This window comes from Erithacus rubecula (genome assembly GCF_903797595.1).
Source record: "Erithacus rubecula genome assembly, contig: scaffold_191_arrow_ctg1, whole genome shotgun sequence".
NCBI lineage: Eukaryota > Metazoa > Chordata > Aves > Passeriformes > Muscicapidae > Erithacus > Erithacus rubecula.
Window position 1 is genome coordinate 33,407 of NW_027636122.1, and position 12,625 is coordinate 46,031.

Genomic DNA, 12,625 nt, shown 5'->3' on the forward strand with positions numbered 1-12,625 from the left:
GGAGGGTATGGGGTGTAATAAACGGAGCAGGGCCAAAGCCTTTATTAAATAGCAGCTCTTTTATTGAAGAATTTGGGGGGGTCGCCAGGGGCCGACACCTGCTGCTGCTTGCCTAGGCGATGCTGGAAGGAGGTTCCCGTGCAGTCCTGTCCGAGGGCAGGAATGGGAGTTCCAACCTCACAGGCACGTCCAGAACTCCATTGGGGCTCGTTGGTCCAGGGGTGCCACTCTTCTCAACAGCTCCTTAGTTCATGGGTAGTTAGGACTTCCACTGAAGAGGTGTTTCTTGGGAACTCTGGAAACTTTGCATATGGGGCAATGTCTTTTGATTGACAGGGGGCAGCAGCAGGCGGCCGGATGCGAAGTGAGGGACAGGGCAGAAGTAGGAAGTGATTGAACTAGAACTGGGATTGTTTGGGAAAATACAAACAGATGGCCAACTTGGGGACACAGAACATGCATATCAAGAACAGTAAGTTGCTTAACATTTTAACAGAGGGGACAACTTTTAAAACTATTTGTAACCCTTAATTTTATGGCTGCTGAACCTATTTACCTCAATCCTTCCTCTTTTTCTTTGATCGGGTCTTCAACCCACATCAAGTCACAATTTTTGGCTTCTTGGGAGTATAACTTTTGTAGTTCTAAATACAGGTTTCCACCTTATAATTGATTTTTTTATATTTAAGTACCTTTTTCTTGGCATAGTTCCTACAAATGTTTCATATGGGCTCCCAACTCTTCTAATACATTCTTCTCCAATAACTTTATATTTTAAGTTCCATTGTTCTTTTCTTCGCTTTTGCCCAGGTAATGGAGATGTTTGGTTAGTTTGCTTCCATTTTAGAATTTCTAAGGGGATTAAACTGATTCCTTCCCATGGCCAAATTTCGGACATTTGCGTATTACCGCATACCCAGCAATTTTTTATGTTCAATTCTTTACTAATTCTTTCAACTAAATCTATGAATAAGTTTTTTTCCCAAAGGTACTTCCAATTTGTTTTCTTTTTTGGTATTTATCACTAATTGTTTTTCTTTGATTAAATCTATTAATTTTCCTTGATTATTTTCGTGTTTAAAGCAAAACCAGGCTACCCCTATAGGACACTCTCCAAGTAACCGCTGCCGAAAGGTGGCAGTATTTTTAGCAATCCAATGTTTTTCCACTTTCATTACAGGTGAAAATTTGGGAATGATCAAAACAGCTGGGGTTCACATTAGTGTGAATTCTTATTAGGGACTCTTGGGTTTCTCCATCATATAGCGGATGGTAACACTTGTTGCATTTAGCCTCTTCGCTGCTAACTAGATTATTTGTTAGCAAGGCCAGCAACACTCCTCTCAAGAGTCCAGTATGAACTACTTTTAGTCTCACCCCGGCTTGCCTCTTGGAGGTGGGTATTCTCTTAGGTAAGATCTTACTTTCCCAGAGTTTTTTCATCCCTTTCATATATTAATTTAGGTGTCCTTGGAGAGTGTTCTGCAGGGAAATTAGTTTTTATATTTCGGCCAAATTCTAATTTGAGGATTTAGAAGGAAAATAGAGTGATACTTAAAATTGGAGAAGGATGTATGATACAAAACTGAATTTTTGTAACGACAAGGACTATAGTGAACTGGTGGGAATTTAACAAACTACAACAATTATGTAACAACAAGGTTATAACAACAACTAGAATTGGTATCAACTGCGTTAGAGTGACACTTTATCTTTAAACTGGAACTGTTCAAGTCCTTTAGCTGTCTTTTTCTTTTCGCTTAAAGGTAAGTCAGAGGTCTGTAGATCCTTTTGTAATGGTCCACTTAGGTGCCTTTGGCTGAGATTCTGTGGAGTCTGATTCATCAAAGGGAGGTGGAATTGGTCCTTTAACTTGAGATATGTGAGTCCAATCCCTTTCTTTTGTTCTTACGGCAGTGTGTGTAGTTAGGAGGACCTGGAAGGGGCCTTCGTACCTAGAAGATAGAGATGTGCGACTCAAGGATTTTATGAGAACCCAGTCCCCAGGGTTGATTTGATGAGCATTTGAGTCTAACGGAGAAGTTTGGGGAAGGTATCCTTTTTTTTTTAGTTGCTCTATTGTTCTTCCAATAACTCTTAAATACTCTTGGGTGGCAGCTTCTCCTTCTAGATAACTTGCAGAGCTAGAGGGGGTAATTAAAAAGGGAAGCCCAAACATCATTTCATAGGGTGAAACCCCTATATCTGCACGTGGTCTGGTCCTAATGCGTAATAGGGCAAGAGGTAGACATTTGAGCCAATTCATTTGAGTTTCTTCGATTAATTTTGTTAACACATTTTTCAAAGTTTTATTCATTCTTTCTACCCGGCCGGAGCTTTGAGGATGCCATGGAGTGTGCAACCTCCATTTCATCCCTAGTGCTCCGATGACTCCATGTAATATCTGTGACGTAAAATGGGGGCCTCTATTGGAGTCTATGCAGTTAATTAATCCATATCTGGGGATAATTTGTTCAAGGATTATTTTTATGACCACTTCTGAGGTTTCTTTAATGGTGGGGAAGGCTTCTACCCAATGGGTAAGATGGTCCACGATAACTAACAGATGTTTAAATTTTTGCACTGAGGGCATTTCTGTAAAATCAATTTGAACACTTTGGAATGGTCTTAAAGCTAACTCTCTTCCTCCATATTCGATTTTTCGCATAACTTTTTGGTTAGCTTTTTGGCAAATTAGACACCCTTTAGTTATTGATTTAGCTAGATTATATACCCCAATACAAAAATTTTCTCTGAGGAAGTGGTCACATAATCCCTGAACACCCCAGTGTGTCAATTCATGGATTTCTGCTAATAATTTTCTGGCTAGAGCTTTATTTAAAAACTTGCGCCCATCTTTCATTACCCACTCTCCTTGATCTCCTTGATGTATTGCTAACTTTTTTATAATTTTTAACTCTTTTTCACTAAAAGTGGGCTTTGTAATTTCTGATTTCTCTGGTGTTTCATTTAATTTAAAGACTTCTATAGGCCCTTTGGAACTTAATGAGACTTCTTTGGCTATTTTGTCAGCATACCGATTTCCTCTTTCTTCTAAGATATTTCCCTTTTGGTGCCCTCTTATGTGCACAACTGCGATTTCTGTTGGTTTGAGCAAGGATTCTAATACTGATTTTATTAAGTTTTTATGTACCAAATCTTTCCCCTTTGAGTTTAAATACCCGCATTCTGCCCAGATTTTTCCAAATGTGTGGACTATTCCAAATGCATATTTTGAATCAGTGTAAATGGTTCCTGGCTTCCCTTCTAGTGAGTCTAGCCCTCTTTTTAACGCATAGATTTTGCAACATTGTGCGGACCAATTGGATGGTAGCTTTCTTTTCTCTATTACTTCTAGATCTTTTCCTTTTGCCCCTTTTACTACAGCATACCTGGATGCTCTTTTTCCATCTACTACTCTAGATGAACCGTCAGTAAACAGTATCACTCCATATGGCAGTGGTGTACTCTCTAGATCTTCTCTTACTTTAGTTTGGAAATTTATGAGCTCCAGGCAATTGTGTTCTAGCTCTGGCAAGGGTTCCCCTGAGAGGAATTGAGCTGGATTTATACTTTTAAAGGTGGCTAATTCTATATTATTTGTATTCATTAATATGATTTCATATTTTAGTATTCTAGCTTATGTTAGCCATTGCTGGGCCCCTTGACTGAGGACAGTCTTAATATCATGTGGTGTATATACTTTAAGTTTTCCCTGCAATGTTAGTTTTTGTGCATCTTCTATTAAAATTGCTGCGGCAGCAATTGCCTGGAGACATAGTGGCCATCCTTTTGCTACTGGGTCTAATAATTTAGACAGGTATGCTATTGGCTTTCGACAACCCCCCCATTCTTGAGTCAATACACCATAAGCTACTCCCCTTTCGGTGTTGGTAAATAGTTCAAACTCTTTTTAAAGATCTGGTAAATTTAGAACTGGGGCCGAAGATAATTTCTCTTTTAATTCTTCTAATTGTTTCTCGTCTTGTGCAGTCCAATTTATAGGTTCAGGGTTCACTAATTTTTCATAAAGAAATTTTACACTTTGAGTATATTTGTCTAACCATAATTTACAGTACCCAAACAGGCCTAAAAGTTTCCGAATGTCATGTTTGGTTTTTGGGGTTGAAATGGATAGTATGCCTGAAATTCTTTCGGGGTTTAACTTTTTGTATCCATTTCCAATTATATGACCAAGGTATGTTACTTCTGGTTCAACAAATTGCAATTTGTTTCTGGATACTTTTAAACCTTTTTCTCCCAGGAAGTTAAGGAGTTTGATACTAGTTGTCCTGACTGACTGTTGCTCTTTCCCAGATATTAATAAATCGTCTACATATTGGAGGATTTGTGTCTCATTTTTGGGGGTGAACTGGTCTAATAGTTCTTCTAGAGCCTGTCCGAAAAGATTGGGGGACTCAGTAAATCCTTGAGGTAAACGGGTCCATCTTAATTGTTGTTTTCTCTTCCCTCCTGGGTGCACCCACTAAATGCAAACCAGTCACGGCATTCCTCCGCTAGCGGACATGCCCAAAAGGCATCTTTTAAGTCTATGGTGGTGAACCATGCATGTTCCCTGGGAATTTTATTCAACAGAGTATAAGGGTTAGACACTACAGGGTGTCTAATGATGGTCTTTTTATTAATTTCTCTTAGATCTTGGACTAATCTGTATTTTCTCTCTGCCTTTTTGACTGCTAAAATTGGGGTGTTATGGGGGACATGCATGGTTCTAGCACACCTTCCGCTATAAGGTGGTCTATAATTGGAGGTAGTCCTTCTTTACCTTTTTCTGATATTGGGTACTGCTTCACCTTGACTGGGGTAGTCCCTTCTTGCATTTGCACTTTTATTGGTGTAATGTTTAAAAAGCCAGTTTTTCCTTCCTCTGCCCATACTTGGGGATTGATTTCACTCATATCTTGTTCAGTCAATTTCATAATACGTACAGCCATTTTCCCATTTTCTGGGATAACTGCTATTCCTAACTTAATTTGCAAATCTCTCCCCAACAGATTCTTTTCCAAATGTGGTAAATAAATCATTTCTGCCACACACTGTTTAAAGTTTCCCTTCAATTCCACTCTTTCAATTACTGATGCTTTAAAAGGCATCCCTTCGGCTCCTATTACTTCACATGTTCGATTACTAATATGGACTCCTATTGGAAGATCTTTCAAACTGGACCGATCAGCTCCAGTGTCAACTAGGAATTCAAAACTTAAATTCTGGGGACCAACATTGAGGTTTATCAAGGGCTCATCTAGATGTTTCATTGGGTCCCCTAAGGAATAGAGCCCCTGACACCCCTAATCTTCCCCTTTGAGAATTTTTTCCAAATTTTCTTGTTCCCTTTCTATCTCTTTGTTATGGGTTATGTTTTGACTAGCTCCTCTCCCTACCCCCCACCATGGAGCTGCCGGCCCCTCCCTCGGGCTGTTTTATCTAGCCGGGTGTTTTTTCAGCTTTTGGGGCTTTTTGCTGCTGCTTTCGCTGCTGCTCGCTGCTGCTTTGGCTGCTGCTTCGGCTGCCCCCCTGCCCCCCTCCCCTCTGCTGCTTCAGCTGCTTTTCCCCCTCCCCGGCTGCCTAAACTGCCCCTCTCCCTTTCCCCCCCCATCCCTAAGATTTGCACCGGCTCCAGAGGAAACAGATCTGAACTTCGGAGACCACCTCTGGAAGTCTGCCAAAGAAGCTCTGCTGCCCTTCCCGGCGAAGATCTGCCGAGTTCATCTCAATCTGGGTCTGTGCTGGGAAGTGTTTCTTTTGTATTTTGTTAATAAAATGTTTTTTCCACTTTCCCCTGAAGAAAATTCTTTCCGAGCTTAGTGAAGGAAGGAATTGTAAGGGGGGGAGGGGACCCTTTGGAGGTCTTTTTCCTAAAATTTGTCCCAAACTTGGACACTCTTCATCAATTGCAATCTTTTTGCAGAACATCCTGAGGTGACCTATTTCACCACAGTAATAACACCTGCCTTGAAACTTCCCAGGCTTCTGCCAGGGGTTGGCATTAGGACCTCCTGCGTCTGGCGCAATCTTAGGCCCCTCTTCTCCTGATTCACATGGCTTCCCTGGCTTATTTTTACTTGCATTTATACATTCTTTGGCCACAGCTACCATCACTCGGGCTTTCGACTTTGCTTTTTCCTCTTCTCTCCTCAAATACACTCTTAGAGCCTCTTTAAGTAGATCATTTATTCCTTTCTCCTGTCAGTCCTCCATCTTTTCTAATTTTCTTCGGATGTCAGGCCAAGATTTGGTGACAAAATGTACTCTTAATACTGCTTGGCCATCCGGACTATCAGGATCTATAGTAGAGTACAGCTGAAAATTTTTCCTTAACCGATTTAACCACGCGGATGGAGTCTCATCTTTCTCTTGTACTGCACCAAAGGCCAATTTGGTGTTACTTTGGCGAGGAACAGACTCTCTTATTCCCCTAACTATTAGGGCTCGATAGTCAGTCATATTTCGCCTCCCCTCTTCTTGGTTTGGATTCCATCCTGGGTCTGCGAGAGGTAGTTTATGGTCATCTGGTGGTCCTTGCCTGTTTTTCCTCTCCCATATGCGTAGACCGGCTTCCCTGATCATCCTAACTTCTTCTGGGTTAAATAATATATTTATGACCGAATTAATTTCTTTCCAGGTATAAATGCTAGGTCCTAAGAACTGATGTAGTTGTTCTGCAATACCTACAGGATCTTCCACTAAATTCCCCATTTCTCTTTTAAATCCTCTCACTTCTGAGGCTGTTAATGGTACATCTACAAATCCAAATCCGCCCTCTCTTCCTCCCATAGGGACTTCCCTGAGTGGGAACATCCTTTCTGCCTTTGCTGCCCTTGACCTTGTATTATAATATGGTTCCTCTGTAAACTTACTACCTTGTGCTGGTGTAGGGTTCTGTAGATTACTGGAGGAAGCGCTACTGCTGGATGGAGATAGACTCAGTTCCCAATTGGAGGGAGGTGAAGGAACAGCTACTGGTGGAGGTGCCTGAACGAAGGCAGAAGGAATTGGGGCTTGTGGGGATACCAGGGGTGAAGGCAAGCTGGGAAGTGGAGACATAGGTAAAAGAGACTGGTTTGGAATAGGGGTACTAAAGGAAGGTGGTGATGAAAACTTATGCTAGATGGTTGAAGAGGAAAAGAAACTGGAAATGCTTGAGGAGATGTGGGACTTAGAAACGAGGGTTGGGAGTTGTGGCCAGCCGGAGGAGGAAGAGGAGGACCTTGGGCATTGGCAGACGGAGGAGAGAGGTGGGTTTCAATGGGAGTGACAGATGGAGCAGAAGAAGGAAGGTAATTGGAGGTGTAGGTGGGCGGAGAAGAGGTAGAAGGAGGATTGACAGATGGAGCAGAAGAAGGAAGGTAATTGGGGTTGTAGGTGGGGGGTTTAAAGGAAGTAGTGGGCGGAGGAGGGAGAGGAAGGGGTTGAAGGAGGTTGACAGCCGGAGGAGGAGGAAGTGGGGGATCAAGGGCATTGACAGGTGGGGGAGGAGGGGGAAGTTAATCAAGAGGGTCCCATTTACTTTCATTTTTCTCTTCTTTGTTACCTTGTCCCTTTTTCTCTGCTACTTTACATATCTTTACTGGTTTATCTTCTGCTATATTTTCTCTCCAACAAGCTGCATATTTTAGTTGTTCCACATTTGATTCCCCATAAGTTTTTAAATACTGATTTAGCGTTGAACACATCCATGGATCTTGGGTATCTAACCATGGCCATGTTTCTGGTAGGTTTAACTTTGGCCATACTTCAACACAATAGTGGATCATTTTTATTTTATCTAACTTTTTAGTAGCTTCACAAGTATCCCAGTTATTTAACATTATCGCTAAAGAGCTGTCAGGAGGGATGTTCTTTACCTTTTTGTTCTCTTTTGCTCTACTCTTTCGGCTAATGCAAGCTCCCATATTGATTACTAAAACAGTATGCTTGCTTACACGCAAGACTGCTACACTCACTCTACACAGTTCACTCACTTACACACACTGGTACAGCCAACCTTTGCTTTTACAAACAGAGAATTTACACACACACTCTACTGGAATAGAATGAGTTAGGTCCTAGCGAGGATCGCGGTCCCCTTCCCTAACCGGGTTAGTTAGGTCCTAGCGAGGATTGCGGTCCCCTTCCCCAGCTTTGGGCCTAAGCCCCAAGGAGACGCCTCTTTCACACTCTAGGCCTTAGTAGACGTCACTCGCTTCCCCCTTTTCCCAGCCGGCCCCCTCACAGGAGTCCGGAACCGCGGTACTCAGGGGTCCACACTCGCTTCGGGGTCTGAGCTGCCAGTCCCTGTCTCATTCACACCACACTCGCTGGCCTCCCGTGCCCGCCGCCGCTGTCCTTATCGGCGCTCCCAGCGTTGTCCTGGTCCCGTGCTGCTCCGGGTCCGGGGTGGCCAGCTGACCCAGATGGTCTCTTTGGGGTGGCGCCTTCCCCTCCGATGTCCTCTTCTGGGCATGGCTCATCCCGGACGAGCCCCCAAATAATTGCAATAAACGGAGCAGGGCCAAAGCCTTTATTAAATAGCAGCTCTTTTATTGAAGAATTGGGGGGGGTCGCCAGGGGCCGACACCTGCTGCTGCTTGCCTAGGCGACGCTGGAAGGAGGTTCCCGTGCAGTCCTGTCCGAGGGCAGGAAAGGGAGTTCCAACCTCACAGGCACGTCCAGAACTCCATTGGGGCTCGTTGGTCCAGGGGTGCCACTCTTCTCAACAGCTCCTTAGTTCATGGGTAGTTAGGACTTCCACTGAAGAGGTGTTTCTTGGGAACTCTGGAAACTTTGCATATGGGGCAGTGTCTTTTGATTGACAGGGGGCAGCAGCAGGTGGCCGGAAGCGAAGTGAGGGACAGGGCAGAAGTAGGAAGTGATTGAACTAGAACTGGGATTGTTTGGGAAAATACAAACAGATGGCCAACTTGGGGATACAGAACATGCATATCAAGAACAGTAAGTTGCTTAACATTTTAACAGAGAGGACAACTTTTAAAACTATTTGTAACCCTTAATTTTATGGCTGCTGAACCTATTTACCTCATGGGGAAAAGGGGACAGGGAAGGGGATTGAGGAGAAGAAAGGGTTAAGAGATGAAGAAATTGAAGCGTGGTTGCCACCATTAGGCATGCGGTCCCCCCCCGTGAGACAAAGGAAAGTTTCTTGCCAAACTCTTCTGAGGTAAACTGAGGGAAAGAGACGGGAACACAGAGAATCCTGTAGCAGGCTGTTCAAAATTTTCAGAACTTGGGTATATGCGGGGGGGGAGCTTAGAATTTTCCGGAGGTATTTCTGGTTTTTTCACTATTTCCAGGGACAGGGGATTTTGGAGGACAGGAGGGGGGATGGTTTAAAGAATTTGTTTTTGGCTGTCTTTTATTTTTGGTTTCCAATAAGCATTTGCGTACTTGTAAAAATATTGGAAGAAACACAGCAGTTTTAGAGTCAAATTTTTCTACTTTGGATGTTAATAATTTTCCCACATTATCCCAAAATGAAACTGAATTTATATTTTGTAATTTGCAGTCTGGAATTTTAGAAAACAGCCAGAAAACAAAATACTTTAACCGCTTTTTAGAAACTGTAATTTCTTCAGCATGCAAAATTCCTTGAATTTGAGAAAAAACACTCTTTTGATATGCAGTTAACTCAGCGCCCATTGTTGTTCCAAAGAGAGCTGCACAACGCCTCTCACTTCCACGCACCCCCACACAAACACACGACTCTGTTGTGACCCGAAACGCCACGTGTCCCGCGTCCTGCCGGCCGTGCCGAGCCTGGGGGAACCCTGCAGCCTTGCACTGCTTTCGGGGGGTTTCCCAGTCACTGCACAATGGCTGAGTTGTGAGCAGCTGTGCTCCGAACGGGTTTTTCTTGCGGTTTCCGCGGAAACTGCGGAGGAGACGCCCTGCTGAAATCGCAGGTGCTGCTGAGGCGCTCCAGGGTGCTAGCCTGTCCTGGCGCCGCGCCCGCCACCAGTCTGCATGGGGGAACCCCCCTTCCCCGGGAACCCCCCCTCCCCACTCCTAGGGGCACTGGGGTTCACGCCTCCCACGAGGGACTTTACCTGTCCTGCAGACCTGGCTGTTGTGTGGTTCGTGAAAGCTGCCTGTCTTCAAGCCGACTTACTTCGGCGCTAAAGCAAGCTACCGGCTCTGTCCTCCTGCCTGGGGCTGTATAAACACAGCTACCAAGCACGGAGGTAGTTGATTGAACGAACAAGCGGAAAATCCTGAAACTGGGATTCCAGCTACCTGTGGGTTCTTAATACAAGCCCCAACGTTGCAACGCCAACTGCTACAAACTGTAACTTCTTCCTATTGTATCAATAAGAAGTAGCTAGGTCTAGCATATGAGACAAGCACGAGGATCAAAAGAGTGTCTCTTTGCCTTTTCTTTATTGCATGGTGGTAGCAGGGCAAAAGAGGAAGAGGATCTCAGGTCTTGGCTTTTTCTAGGAAAGGGTCAGGGAGGGGATTTCTGTCCGTCTGCCAATAGGATAGGGACAGGAGGGACAGGTAAGACATTCCTTATACCTCTGGTATTGGATTACAACAGTTTTGTTCATGGTTTGTGAATCATCTAATTCTTCTTTTCTTTTATTCCACATTTAGTCGCTGTTGGGGATTAAAATAAGTTTACTTATTGAATATTACAAATCAGTTGTGTAGGTTTAATTGTAACTTATAGCTTTGCATGAGTGGGCCCTGCTTAAAAGTTACCATAGGTGAACTCTAAATTAACTCTGTCAGCATGAATGACTAAGCAGGGGAGGAAACAGAGAAAGACTGGATATCTTCAGAGAGAGATTGAGACGTTGGAGGGCCCCAAGGCTTCCTCAAATTGAAAGATTAGAGTAGTTAATGGCCTGCCCACATGGACATGGAGGAAGAATCCAATAAGGTGTTAGAAGACCCCAGACCAGAAACACCATAGGACTAAGAGGCATGTGCAGAGCATGTGAAGATCTGGTGCACAGACTGTAAGGGTGTGAAGGTCCCAAGATTTCTTTGTTCAAGGTCCTTCTGGAGACATCCAACTTGAGCTGAAATAAACTGACTGCTTCAGAACCTAGGGTCTGAACTCTTCTTTTACAGTCACCATTATAAGGCAGTTTGATCTGTGCTGTGGTGTCTGCTTGTTTTACTTTAGAGACTGTTTTATGAGTGCATGCATTTTGTTTATGAGATTTTGAATTTTGGGGCATCTTTTGATTGATTCCCCTTTATTGTGCTTAGTTTCTATATTGTAGACAGCTGTCATTCTTATACTGCTTGGCATCACTAGTCCTGGATATATATTAGTAGGGTCAGGGCTCCTTTATACAGTGCAAATGTGTTTTTTAGAACATCTAGTGTAGTTTGGGAAGAGGAGGAAATAACAAAGAAATTCTTGGGTTCAAAATGCCTTTCATTGAATTACAGTGAAAACTTTATCAAATTAGAGGATTAATAATAGACAAACACGTAATTTGTGTAAAATAATTCATGTGCTTAATTATCTTGCCATATCTGCTCTCCTTTGACACTTTAATTTCAATTTAAATCAGTTTCAGTTCAGTAAAATTGTTCTTGAAATATATTTAATTTTGACATCTAAAGTATTAACACAAAGTAATAGTTTTGTGTATAAAATAAGTACTTTCTTCCTGAAAGTAGGTAACAGTTTGCATTAATAAAATAAATAATTTACATTTATATTATAAATAAAACTTTGTGTAATAAATCAGTGTAAATGAATTATTTTTTGCTTTTTAATCAGTAGGAATTTTATAATAAGATGCAAAATGGAGACACTTGTGCACGTGCATTGTATAACTTGAGGAATGCTAAATATAATTGTGGTGGTTTTGGTTCAATGTAACTGGGTGGAATAATAGAACTTGAAGTCATTATTAAAGTTTTTTGCTATAACTCTGTATTACTCAATAATTCAAGTTGTAGAGTGAGATAATGTCTCTCATTATGTGAGAAATACAGTAGAATAAAAGCAAAATTTTGACAATTCTTGTGTTGCAAATGCTTAATATAATTTAAAATGTAATGACTATGTTGAAAAATATTGTTGGTTGTGACACCAGTGCTTTATAGAAGGTAATAATGACATTCAGATCCTATTTTCTTTTAAATAATTGAGTTTTTCCATCTGGTCAAGTCTCAAAGTCAGGACCAACATTTCTTATAGGATCAGATTCAGTATTGGCTTTTTAAAAGCCTTATCCTTGTAAACTAGTTGAAGGCTACAAATGGAGGCTTAAAATTAGACCCATATTTTGTAAGATCTTGATCATCTTCATATACTTGCAATTTCTTCTGAGATTGCTGTTCTTCTTCAGTTTTTTACACAGTGTCAAAGAACTGGGAAGAAGAGCTGCTGGCCTTCCAGACACTGTGCTTTTGCTCCAGTTTAATAACAGTAAATAGCAGTTTTATCATGTCTCCATGCAGGTGGTAAAAGGCTATGTGGCCATAGAAGGTGCTTAGCTTTTTGAAATACTGTAATTCAACCAGTTCTCTGCTGGATAGTCACCCCTCTATGACATCCACTGAACTCTATTAATGAAACTATATTATCTCAGACTTAAATGTTAACACTTGATTACTGAAAGCCTACTGAGACATTTTGAAA

The 12,625-nt window shown here is 42.2% G+C and overlaps 1 pseudogene across 1 annotated transcript in view; it reads left to right on the forward strand.

Annotated features, from left to right (window-relative positions):
• LOC306815697 (homer protein homolog 1-like) overlaps positions 1-12,625 on the forward strand; it is a 165,175-nt pseudogene that overhangs the window by 19,781 nt on the left and 132,769 nt on the right. The gene's annotated exons all lie outside the window — the stretch shown is intronic.